Source organism: Mustela lutreola, chromosome 5 (genome assembly GCF_030435805.1).
Source record: "Mustela lutreola isolate mMusLut2 chromosome 5, mMusLut2.pri, whole genome shotgun sequence".
NCBI lineage: Eukaryota > Metazoa > Chordata > Mammalia > Carnivora > Mustelidae > Mustela > Mustela lutreola.
The window spans coordinates 148,981,516-148,994,082 of record NC_081294.1 but is presented as its reverse complement, the minus strand read 5'-3'; positions in this window follow the sequence as shown (position 1 = coordinate 148,994,082).

Here is a 12,567-nt window from a genome sequence, read left to right as displayed (position 1 = left end):
ATTACTGGTTATAGTTAATTATTTGGGGTTGGGAGGATTTAACAGGAAAGAGGAACCTGATATTCTTATGGACCAGTGATCCTGATAGATTAAAACCTAGCCAAGTTGATGGTGTTGATACAGTTGACAGACTCATTCCCATTTCTTATTGGATCTCTCATCCATCCTCCACCTCGGCTACCATACAGCCTTTAAACTCTAGATGAGTGGGATGCTTGCATTGGGCCCCTTGCTTAGAGAACCTTGTTCTGCCCCTTCTGTGGTCCTGCCCGACAGACTCACTAGAGTTGCAGTCAAAGGGATGTGTCCACCCAGAGCCTTAGGATCCAATACTTTTTTTTTGTTTGTTTAGGAATATCCTAGGAGTTGGGGTGCCTGGGTGGCTCAGTGGGTTAAGCCTCTGCCTTTGGCTCAGATCATGATCTTGGGGTCCTGGGATCAAGCCCCGTGTCGGGCTCTCTGCTCAGCGGGGAGCCTGCTTCCCCCTCTCTCTCTGCCTGCCTCTCTGCCTACTTGTGATTTCTGTCTGCCAAATAAATAAATAATTTTAAAAAACTTAAAAAAAAAAAAAAAGGAATGTCCTAGGAGCTATTTTATTTAAAGCAACAACAACAACAACTGAGCCATCTTGTCCTCTGAAGACATGACAGAAAACAATAGTGATTTCTGTAATGCTATTCTCCCACATACTCTGTTTACCAAAGTATATTAGGCTTAAGCTAGAAAAGTCAATACTGTGTATTTATAAGATATTAATGTCTTTTTCAAGATGATATAAAGATATTACATAAAATGAAGCAAATTTCAAAACATTTTTAAAGAAATTTAAACTCTTTAAACTTATCTGTGGGAGTTGCTTGGCATGCCTCTTGTGTTCAAAGATCATTCATAGTAAAGGCGTAACATTCTGACGCCACTGGAAATCGTCAGATAGGATTCAAATGGAAAGAAAATTAGAACCAAGGGATTGATAAAAGAGGAAGTTGATAATTTAGGGCATATTGTTTTTTAAGCTTTTTATGTAGAATTTGATGTTTAAGAAATGGAAGAGTAAATAGTAAATAGTAAATATGTACTATAGCTGGAAATGAAAGGAGTTTAAAAGGGGATTTAGAGGGACGCCTGAGTGGCTCAGTTGGTTGGACGACTGCCTTCGGCTCAGGTCATGATCCCGGAGTCCCGAGATCGAGTCCTGCATCGGGCTCCCAGCTCCATGGGGAGTCTGACTTCTTCCTCTGACCTTCTCCTCACTCATGCTGTCTCTCTCTCAAATGAATAAATAAAATCTTTAAATAAAAAAAAAAGGGGGGGGGATTTAGATACAATTTTTTTTTTTAAGTAAGCTCCATGTCCTGTGCAGAGCCCAAACCCACCACTCCAAAATCAAGACCTGAGCTGAGGCTGAGATCAAGAATTGATCACCCAACAGATTAAACCACCCAGGAACCCCAAAAGGGGACTTATATATTAAAACTATATATAGTTTATATTTTTAAAGGTATTTTCATTTGTAGATTAGCATAAAAGCTCTTTACTAGAAAATATCTCCATTAGGATGCAAATGCGAATGTGGAAATCCTCATTATTTTTCATAACAGCTGTAAACTGATAGAAATCTCTTGGAGGCAGAGACCAGGGATGGATAATCTATGCACTAAAAATGGGGAGAAGAGAAAGCCCTGTTTGACGAGACAGAGATTTGGAAAGGCTGACATTTGGACATGGCACTTGAAACCCAAGGATGGTTACGTCAGTAGGCACTGGAAGATACAAAGAAATGACTAGTGTGGAGTGCCACCCACCTCCGTCCCTCTGAAAAAAAACAAACAAACTAGAAAGATCTGGAACCATTCTACTGAACCTGGTATCACTTTGTATACCAGATGTATATAGATCTCTGAGAAATCTAAGATGCAAAATTCTTGCCTTTGGACTGATAACAGATTGGGGGAAATGGTGATCTATGGGAAGAAGATGCTAATGGGGCTCTAAGATCCTACCAGACATGGTGATTCAGAAAATGTCACCAGAAGCAGGGTCCATCTTGAGAGCAGTGACACAGTGTGTCCCCTGTCCCATCTATTTATTGACAGTAATTGCTGAACATTTCCCTCAACTGTTTCTGTCTCATAAAAGGAAGGAACTCTTAAGTGCCTAAGAAAACTGGCAATTATAAAGACTTTTGTCAAAGTGATTATTTTCATGTCAGTGCTTAAAATGTCTCTTTCTCCACATTGCCTTGGGAGCAAATGAAACATCTAAGAAACTGGGATCCTCCAAGCTCCTTCTTTTTTTTTTTTTTTCTCCTCTTAATTCTCAAGCACACAGTCCACAGAGCTGGCCAATGGGTGATTTTCATGGCATCCACCCAGCCAGTGACCGAGACCACATCCCTTGGCTTGCATACATTCTTGGACAAGCTCACTAACACCTACAGGGGAGATGCTGACATTACTGAAAGCTTCAAGAAGAGGGGGGTATGAGAATCTAGCAAGAGAAACAGCTCAAAGTAAAATACGAGACATCACAGTTTACCAAGATACTCATGAGGTTCCTGCAACATGTTTCCAATCCATATTTCAGTTCTCTCTGCCTGGTCCCATCTCAACTTTTTTCTCTCCTACCATCCAAAAGTTTATGTCCCTTGATACAAAATCATTCAGTTCTTTGTTGTCTCTTTCAGACTCATGCCTTGGGGTCTTGTCTTCCCTTCCCAAGCCCTTAGCAAAGTACTGAATACATAAATACAACTTATTTTGTAAAAGAAACTGGTGCCCTTCACTGAAATGGTTATATTTCTTTACTTCTCAACATGAAGCACGTTATAAAGAGCCAGTGAGTGGAAGGCACTGGTGGTGACTCTTCACACCTTCACAGACAAGAAGAACTCTTTGTTCAGGAGTCCCTGGATTCTGCAGGGCTCCCCTCTGTGGGCATGCCTGCCCTACTGACCTCCCCTACTGACACATGCTTCATCCCCCAGGGGCCTGACTCTCTAGAGAGTCAGAAGTAGCAAGAATTCAGTCCTAGTGATTTCTTCTGATGTCAGAAGTGAAGCCTTCTGCCTCCCAGCCATTTCTGAAAACCTCTATCTCAAGTGCCCACAAACATACCATGTGGTCTCTGCCTCTTGCCCCTGGCCCACTGAAGGTAGGCTATCTTCTTAATCTCTGCCTCCCCTAAACATTCAAATACTGCTGCTCCTATTGGTACCCAAAGCCAGAGAGCCCCATCCTTGAGGCTCATGGAAACTCCATGTATGGGACCAGGGTTCAAAACCATGCAAAGTACATACAAACCCCATTTTTCAAGGGGGTAGAGGGAGATAGTGCTGAGATCATCTGTTATGTCCATGTTCTTTCTTCCTTCTGACTTCATTGAGGCTTAAGTCCATGGGTTTCCTTTAAGCCCGGGAGAACTTGTCCTACTATATTCTGAGAGATGAGACCGCTGCTCAGCACTCCAGGGCTGAGAATTTCAAAGGTCTCTTTAAACTAGAGTCCAGATTCTCACTCACCAGAAGGCACAATAAAAACAATACCCGGCATTTTAAGGAAGGCTTCCTATGAGCTCAGCAAAGGGTTAAGCATCCCCACTGTCTCATTTAATTATTCTTAAAGCCCAATGCCATAGGTATAGTTATTATGTCCATTTTACAGATGAAGAACCTAAGTTTCAGAGAGGTTAAACAACGTGCCCAAGATCACAGAACTAACATACCAAAGTCAAGTCTGAACACTCTTCATCACTAGGCCATACTGCCACTGAAATCACTACATTAACAAACCCTCTGAAACCAGCCCTACTATGTTCCCTGAGCTTCTTACACATAACTGGGCCATGCTCAGATGATCCACCACTACCACCCCCACCCAGGCAAGAGTCCAGCAGATGAAATATAATGGCCCAGCCCCAACAAGGTTTTCAAGGACTACTAAGCAGAGCTGGAAACTCCCCTCAGAAATAGCTCCCAGGGAAAGATTCAACTGGGGCTTCATGAGCTGCTTTGCCACTCACAGTAGACACAGATTGCCTAGCGAAGTCCCCTGAAGTCAAGGTCAGCCCTCGGAGTCACTGCCTATTAACTACAGTCTTCATCATCCCGACTTCCCCCTGAGGAGCCCTCAAGCTCTCAAAATAGCCAGTCTTGGCTTCTGACCAGCTTACTGAATTAACGATGTCTCCAGAGTCTTCTCCCGGATTATCTGACAGTTCAGTGGGAGTCCCCAGGTTTGCCATGCTAATTTTTAAATCTCTAGTCAGAGTAACCAAGGCAACTGATACATGTGACCTAACACTGTAACATATTGGCCAGCCTTGGGGGGCCTCCTACAGGATCACTTAAAAATTCTTAGAGATGTTATAGCTAAGTGGAGTCCCCTCAGTAGGAGCCCTAGAACCTGTGTCCCCCACCCAACCCTGGTTCCACTCAGGTTTGGGCTCCCCGGGAACCCACACCCACTTAGGAAACCCGCAGGCACACAGTCCTACTCTTGGAGTTTGGGGCTAAATGTTCTAAGCTGAATGTCTTTTCCAATACATCTTCCATCTTATACGTCTGCTTTGAAAAGAGCTGTTCTTGAACTCTGCTTCATACTCAAACCTTTGGTGGCCACCCTAATAAACACAATCCTGACCTCTGGTTTGACCTGCTCCATGGATGCCCCAAATACAATTATATTCTCCCACTTTTATTTTCCATGAGACCTTGACAAGACACCTTGATAGAAAACACAAACCAAGAAACATGGGTGGTATTCCCAAGTGTGTCATTAACTTGCCAACTCACTGAATGTTGGTGATGAACGGTCTGAGTGACTGCTAAGGTTCCTTCAGCTCTAACCTTCCAGATTCTCCACTCCCATGCTTCACTGCCATTAAAAGTACACAGCTGTGTGTTCCCTCTCTATCCCTCTCCTCATCATGTCCCAGTGGCTGGCCTTTCCAGTTTGTTCCCTCATGTCTTTATCCATAGGGACATCTTTGATTTTTTTTTTCTTTTTACCTCTGTAACTAGCCTAACAAGGCCAAATTCTCCCAAATTATAAGACTTAAGTGTATCCCTCTGCCCCTTTTTTGTCAACTTCCGTGTCATTTTTACTTGTGCATCAAATTCTCCAACCTTCTTGTGAATCTAGCCCTCCTGCTTTTCTTCCTTCCTGATCATCAACATACAATTACACAGCAGCAATCAACTCTTTCATGTGCTGTTGGATGTCTTTCCTTCTAATGAGAGGCTCCCAATTGCCTCCTGCATTGATTTTTTACTTTTGATAGTTTTCAACCAGCCCCCTAAGCATACTCATCTGAGGTTACCTCCAGGCTCCCACCATTTTAAATTTGTAGAAAGAAACCAAGAATGAGAAGCAACCTTGAAATAACGGCTGCAGTTTCTTTCAGATGCCTAAACTCGGAAAAGGTCACAGGAAGTTAGTTGCTGCTTATTAACATCTAGTAGCTTGTGTTATTCCCATGGGCAGAAACAAACAAACAAAGCAATTGCAATTTGACAGTGACATAAACACCTGTCTGGCTAATGAATTCCTTGCCAAGTACGTGTTCCAAAAGAGAAAGTAGTGTCACCTTTAATGTAAATGATTTTTTTCCTAGAATGCTGGAGTTAACACCAAGGGAAGGTCAGATGTGTGAATAGCATAAATAAGAAATTATTGGAGCTATGTCTCTGGGAACATTACAATGGAAACTATCACATCATTTTGGTTCACTCTACTGGTGAACAAACATGGTGCCAATGTTTGTTCCATTGTTGCCATTAAACCTGCACAAGAGCCCTCAGGTCCACTAATTCATGCATTCCATCAAGGCACAATAAAGTGCTCTCTTTGCTAATCCTAGGAGCAGAACTAGCCCAATAACACAAACATGCTTCTTTAAGACTGATATCACCAGGATCTCAAAGTTGCCATGTATCACCACTAAGAATAGAGACCTCCCCAAGGCCTATGTCTGCTAAGTATCTTACAGGTATATCATACCACATAGTGAATTTCAAGAAATATTTTAAAACACCTTATCTCACAACCCTGGTGCGGTGGTTCTTTCTGCCCATGGGTCCCTGTGCTTGAATAAACCACCATTTTGCACCAATCAATCAATTAATCAATCAATAAAACACCATATCTAACTAAAACCCTGCTGTACATGAATTGGGATCTGGCATCAGGGCCACAATATTCTTGGCTAAAGGATGATGATGGGGACATGGAGAGTCATATTACTGAGTTAAGAATGCGATAGTTCACAGAAAGCCAATTGATACTAAAAACAAAACCAACAAACAAACCAGAGCTAACCAACACTTAAAGATCTAAGACTTGAGCATCTGTGCTGCTCTGTGAACCCCATATAGGCTGGAAGCCTTCCATAGCTCTATAGAAGCAGTCTGTGAACAATAGATCTGAAGCACCCATATTAGATCAGAGAGTAGTTCACTGTATCACCTAACTAGACTTGTACAAATTACGAAGGAAATCAAATAAGCTCATCAAATTATTCTTAATATTTCAAAAATACCAATGGAAATTATACATAAAACCATCGTGAAATTACACCAACCAATCCAAGTTTCTTTTTTCTTGCTGTTGCTATTGTTATTGCCTAGAACATCAAGCCAACAAGAGAACAATGATACTGTCAAGATATGATGAGTGCCGTCTTCCATAGATCAGCCTGGCAGATGAAGAATTTCAAAGCAAGGGTTCATAGAGAAAACATTTTAAGAAGCTCTGGCACTGAAAAATCAAAAATTAATGTGTGAATAAAAGATAACTGGCTGCATCTTTGTTCCTGTATCACCACACTGGGAGCTGGGAATGGGAGCCAACCCCTCCATCACAGGGCACCCGTCTGCTCTGCTATCTTCCTGGCCATTATCCTCCCCCAAACACATGGACCAGGATATGCATGCTAAACACACACACACAAGATAAAGTGGTATGATCCTGGAGATAACTGGATCACAACTGAAGACACTAGTTATTGCCTGCCTTGCCTTCTCCCCAAACTGCCCACAGGGCAAAAGGCTACAGACAGAGGCTGCTCCTAAAAGTTTCAATGAAGGCTTTGACTGTGCTCAAACCACTGCATTCTGGATGTCCCTTTGCGGTGAAGAAACCTCCATGGGCAGTTCCACCTCTGCAGGGAATGCTATGGGTGACTCGGAACAGCAGAGATAAGAAATAGATAAACCTTCTGACAATGAGGTCTGCATTGGTGGGCCAAGAGGAGACCACTTTAGCATCAGACTCACCCTCTTACACGCTCCTATTAGAGCAAGCCTTCAGAAATTTGAGATGTCCAACCTAACTCTTCAAAACTATATTTTGGAGAAGTGTTGTTTTCAGTGTAGAACATCTTTCCACGCAGGTAGACCAGCCACTGGAATTTTGCTGCCTTTTTACACAAACATTATTGATGGCACTCTCTGGAGAATATTTCATTTTCTTTTCACTTTGCAAAAATATCAAGAGCTAACCATAAGTGTTTCCCAGCTTGGTAAGCAGTGCGTCGCCTTCAGACTCCCCGAGAGCGTGTTCTTCAAGGGAAAGAACAGAGCCACTGCAAGATTCTCTAATCACCTGGCCTAATTACAAAGACGAGTAAATCACTCAACATTGTGCCTTAAATATAATAAAAAGAATAATTTAGCAATCCAACAGGAAGCTGCTCCCTCAGCAGGATAATGACATATGAGTTTACGTCCAGAAAATGTACCTCGTCATCACCTTGGTCACCCTTATGCATTATTTATAGGTCGTGTTAAGTGCTTCAGGGAGTTTTGCAGGACATACACACTATTCAGGCACCCACGCTGTCCTTACTCAGCTAATACTGGCCAAAGAATCATGGTACTTAAGAAAAACACCTAATGAATTCAGCTGAGCCAGGTACATTTGTCATTCTTGAGAACAGAATGTTGTTCAGAACCCAAAACCTTTTTCAAACAAGGCTAGACCTCCCCCACTTTGGAGATCAAAGAGTTCTTTTGGCTTCAAATTCTGTTACCTCCAAGGGAAATCCTCCTCTTTATATAACACTGACCCATGGTCCAAACCTCCCCACCACCACCCCTCCCCCCACCTCCCAGCCGACAGAGCCAGACCACCTTCATGAGCCCTGCCAGCCCCTTCCCCAGTTATGATAGAACTTCTCTGCAGTTTCTGCCTCCTCAAAACAGTGGGAGTTATCAAAACTACCTCCCATCCAATGGAGAGTTTGACCCAACTGATTAAAGCCTGGGATAGCATGGAGGGTATTAGGAGAAGGAAGGGAAAAATCAAGGGGGGAACCGGAGGGAAGATGAACCAGGGGAGGCTGTGGACTCCTGGAAACAAACTGAGGGTTTCAGAGGGGAGGGGGTTGGGAGGATGGGTGAGCCCAGTGATGAGCATTAAGGAGGGCACGTGTAGCATGGAGCCCTGGGTGTTATATGCAAACAAGGAGTCATGAAACACTGTATCAAAAACTAATGATGTACTGTATGGTGATTAACATAACATAATTTTAAAAATTAAATTAAAAAAATAAAAATAAAAAATAAAGCTTGGGGTTAACAAAGTCAAGGTCAAAAGTCTCATTTGAACCCATGTGTTTTTCCCCTGCCATGCTAATGGACTCAACTCCAGCCACCAGCCTACCAAACTCATGAAAATGATTGTGGGTGGGGTGGGTAGAAAGGGTCAAGTTCCCTCAGAGCCATTCTGTGTCCCATCTTCATCCAAGGTAGTGTTAAAAGTATAAAGACACTCTTTTTCAAGAGGAAACTTCTTCTGCTTTGTAATTCTGTCCCTGGATAGCAGCAAATAATATTGGAGGGAGCTGTATCATCACCAAAGCTCAGCCTCTATCTTCTCCAAATCCTTGTAGGTCATCTCCTACAAGACCTATCCTTCAGATTCAGGCAGCCCCAATACTGGGTCCAACACCAAATACTCAGGGCCACCCAACAGGGATTTGATCTGTTACTAGAAGTCCCATCAAGATAGCTGGGCTTTTGTTCGGCCTGCCAAATGGACCCCCCAGCCTAGGCACAGCAGGGTCAAGCCCAAACCTTCCTTTGAACCCCTCGGCCAAGCTCTGCTCAGCCCGTGATCCTGGCAGGTCACAGGCACTGCCTCCTCCTTTGAGTACACTGTTGCCCTATCTAGAGTCCAAGCCCAAACTGGGTCACAGTCCATTTGGCTGGTCTGGATACTGTGCCTCTGTGTGGTCTTCTAGAGGCTTCTCCTAGGATGGGGTGCCACCCTCTAAGCTAAAGGCAGAGTGCCTCTGCTGTCTGGGAACAGAAGCCACAGGCTGCCTGGTGCCGTGTTCTGCAACCACCCCAAGAATCACCTCTGCTATCCCGTTCCCCATTGTGTGTCTGGGGCTGCCCAAGGCGGGGGCTCTATAACTGGATCCCCACCTTTTTCCAGGCCCCTCCCATGCCTGGATTTGCCTAGGACCCACTTGCCTCACACCTGAGTTATAACAGAAGGGCTAATACTACCAACTATACTTTGCCAAACTGCAGAATTGGAGAGCAGCTGAATAAGCACATGTTTTAAAATGGTAATGAGGGGTTGTTAGAAAGGGAAGTATATGGGAACAGTTGGCGAAATATTCCTTTCCATGAGGGTAAACTGTTGTTATCCCGATGCCTGATTTTACTTCTTACTCCACCTCCCTTTTCTGTACTGTGCGTTCTAGGGCCTCATGATTTCTCTTCAAGTTACCTTAAAGCAAATGGCGCTGTGAACCATTTAATTTAGAGCTGATAAAATAAGAGCCCATAAGAAACCTTTCTCAGAGGACACAGGGTGAAAAGCAGTTGGGTCTCTTTAGTGGAAATTAGAATCTATGAATGATGATCTCATCCTGTGCCTGGGTTGTGCCAACATCCCAGGGCTGGCTGAGACCTTACTTCTTGTCACCGGCCTCCATGATCTTTCTAATGTTGCCCCAGCCTGGACCCTTCTCTCCTCTGGACCACTGTGCAGGTCAGACGCTGCACCATTGCCCACTTCCCATTTTGGATGAAAGCAAGAACAGTCACGAAGTACCTCACTGTTCCAGCCTTCCACAATAATTCCTGAATTTCCTTGATTTTTACCCTCAGAGGAAGATTATAAAGGAGTCCTTTTATTTCCAAAGACAAACTTTTGGTCTGCAATGCTTTCTTGATGACAGACCCAGAGCTAGTACAGATTACCGTAAGGAAAAGATTCAATAGATGATCAATAAAGACAATTTTTCACAGGCAAGGGAGAAAAATGGCTCTATTCATTCCCAAATGATACTGCTCGACTTTTACAGAGCGCCTTGCCAAGAAAGCATGTTGGAAGTACTGTTGGGTCATTTTATTTTCACCAATGTCCACACCGTAACTAGGTCAATCAATATGGCGCCATCTACGTAAGCGATGAGGAAATATTTGAGGCTCGATGGGAGTCCATTTGGGTTGCTCATGTTCACACAGCTGATGAGTGACAGAGCCAGGTCTAGAAACCAGGTCCCCACTTCCGGAGGGAGAAACGTCTTGGAAGTAAACTCCAAGACAGGCATCAAAGAATGAAAAGCAGGGTGCCTGGGTGGCTCAATCGCTTGAGCTTCTGACTCTTGATTTCAGCTCGGGTTATGATCTCAGGGTTGTGAGATTGAGACCCACACTGGACTCCATGCTGAGTCTGGAGGGTGCTTAGGATTCTCTCTCTCCCTCTCCATTTGGCTCCCCCATCCCCAGTTTGCACTCTCTCTCTCTCCCGGTTTAAAAAGATTTGGGGGGGGGGGATGAAAAACAACATTCATGTAGACTTTTGAGTACAGTTCCAGGCAGGGATGTTCGGAAGTCTAGCAAGGCCTGGACCACTTCTATACCTACACTTTAATGATGGGGTTGATTATATACTCATATATACATACATATACATATATATATATATATATTTTTTTTTTTTTAAGAAAAGAGAGCACAAGCAAGGGGAGGGGCAGTGGGAGAGAGAATTTTTTTTTTAAGATTTTATTTATTTATTTGACAGACAGAGATCACAAGTAGGCAGAAAGCATGAGAGAGAGAGAGAGATAGAAAGAGAGAAAGAGGAGGAAGCAGGCTCCCTGCTGAGCAGAGAGCCCGATGCAGGGCTTGATCCCAGGACCCTGGGATCATGACCTGAGCCGAAGGCAGCGGCTTTAACCCACTGAGCCACCCAGGCGCCCCTACATATGTATATTTTTGATACACGGCTGCAGAATACAACTGGGTTCATTTGATTATAAATTTGGGGTGTGGGTGAAAGTGATGCAAGCAAGTTTCCCCCTACCGCCTAGCCCATCACCACACTCCCATTTCTTTTTTTTTTTTTTTAATTTTTTATTTTTTATAAACATATATTTTTATCCCCAGGGGTACAGGTCTGTGAATCACCAGGTTTACACACTTCACAGCACTCACCAAATCACATACCCTCCCCAATGTCCATAATCCCACACCCTTCTCCCAAACCCCCTCCCCCCCGGCAACCCTCAGTTTGTTTTGTGAGATTAAGAGTCACTTATGGTTTGTCTCCCTCCCAATCCCATCTTGTTTCATTTATTCTTCTTCTACCCACTTAAGCCTCCATGTTGTATCACCACTTCCTCATATCAGGGAGATCATATGATAGTTGTCTTTCTCTGCTTGACTTATTTCGCTAAGCATGATACGCTCTAGTTCCATCCATGTTGTTGCAAATGGCAAGATTTCATTTCTTTTGATGGCTGCATAGTATTCCATTGTGTATATGTACCACATCTTCTTGATCCATTCATCTGTTGATGGACATCTAGGTTCTTTCCATAGCGTGGCTATTGTGGACATTGCTGCTATAAACATTCGGGTGCATGTGCCCCTTTGGATCACTACATTTGTATCTTTAGGGTAAATACCCAATAGTGCAATTGCTGGGTCATAGGGCAGTTCTATTTTCAACATTTTGAGGAACCTCCATGCTGTTTTCCAGAGTGGCTGCACCAGCTTGCATTCCCACCAACAGTGTAGGAGGGTTCCCCTTTCTCCGCATCCTCGCCAGCATCTGTCATTTCCTGACTTGTTGATTTTAGCCATTCTGACTGGTGTGAGGTGATATCTCATTGTGGTTTTGATTTGTATTTCCCTGATGCCGAGTGATATGGAGCACTTTTTCATGTGTCTGTTCGCCATCTGGATGTCTTCTTTGCAGAAATGTCTGTTCATGTCCTCTGCCCATTTCTTGATTGGATTATTTGTTCTTTGGGTGTTGAGTTTGCTAAGTTCTTTATAGATTCTGGACACTAGTCCTTTATCTGATATGTCGTTTGCAAATATCTTCTCCCATTCTGTCAGTTGTCTTTTGATTTTGTTAACTGTTTCCTTTGCTGTGCAAAAGCTTTTGATCTTGATGAAATCCCAGTAGTTCATTTTTTCCCTTGCTTCCCTTGCCTTTTGCGTTGTTCCTAGGAAGATGTTGCTACACTCCCATTTCTTAATGGACCCTCACCTTGGGATTTTCCTTATGTCCGTTTCATTAAGAACCAAATAATAGCTTTCTGTCC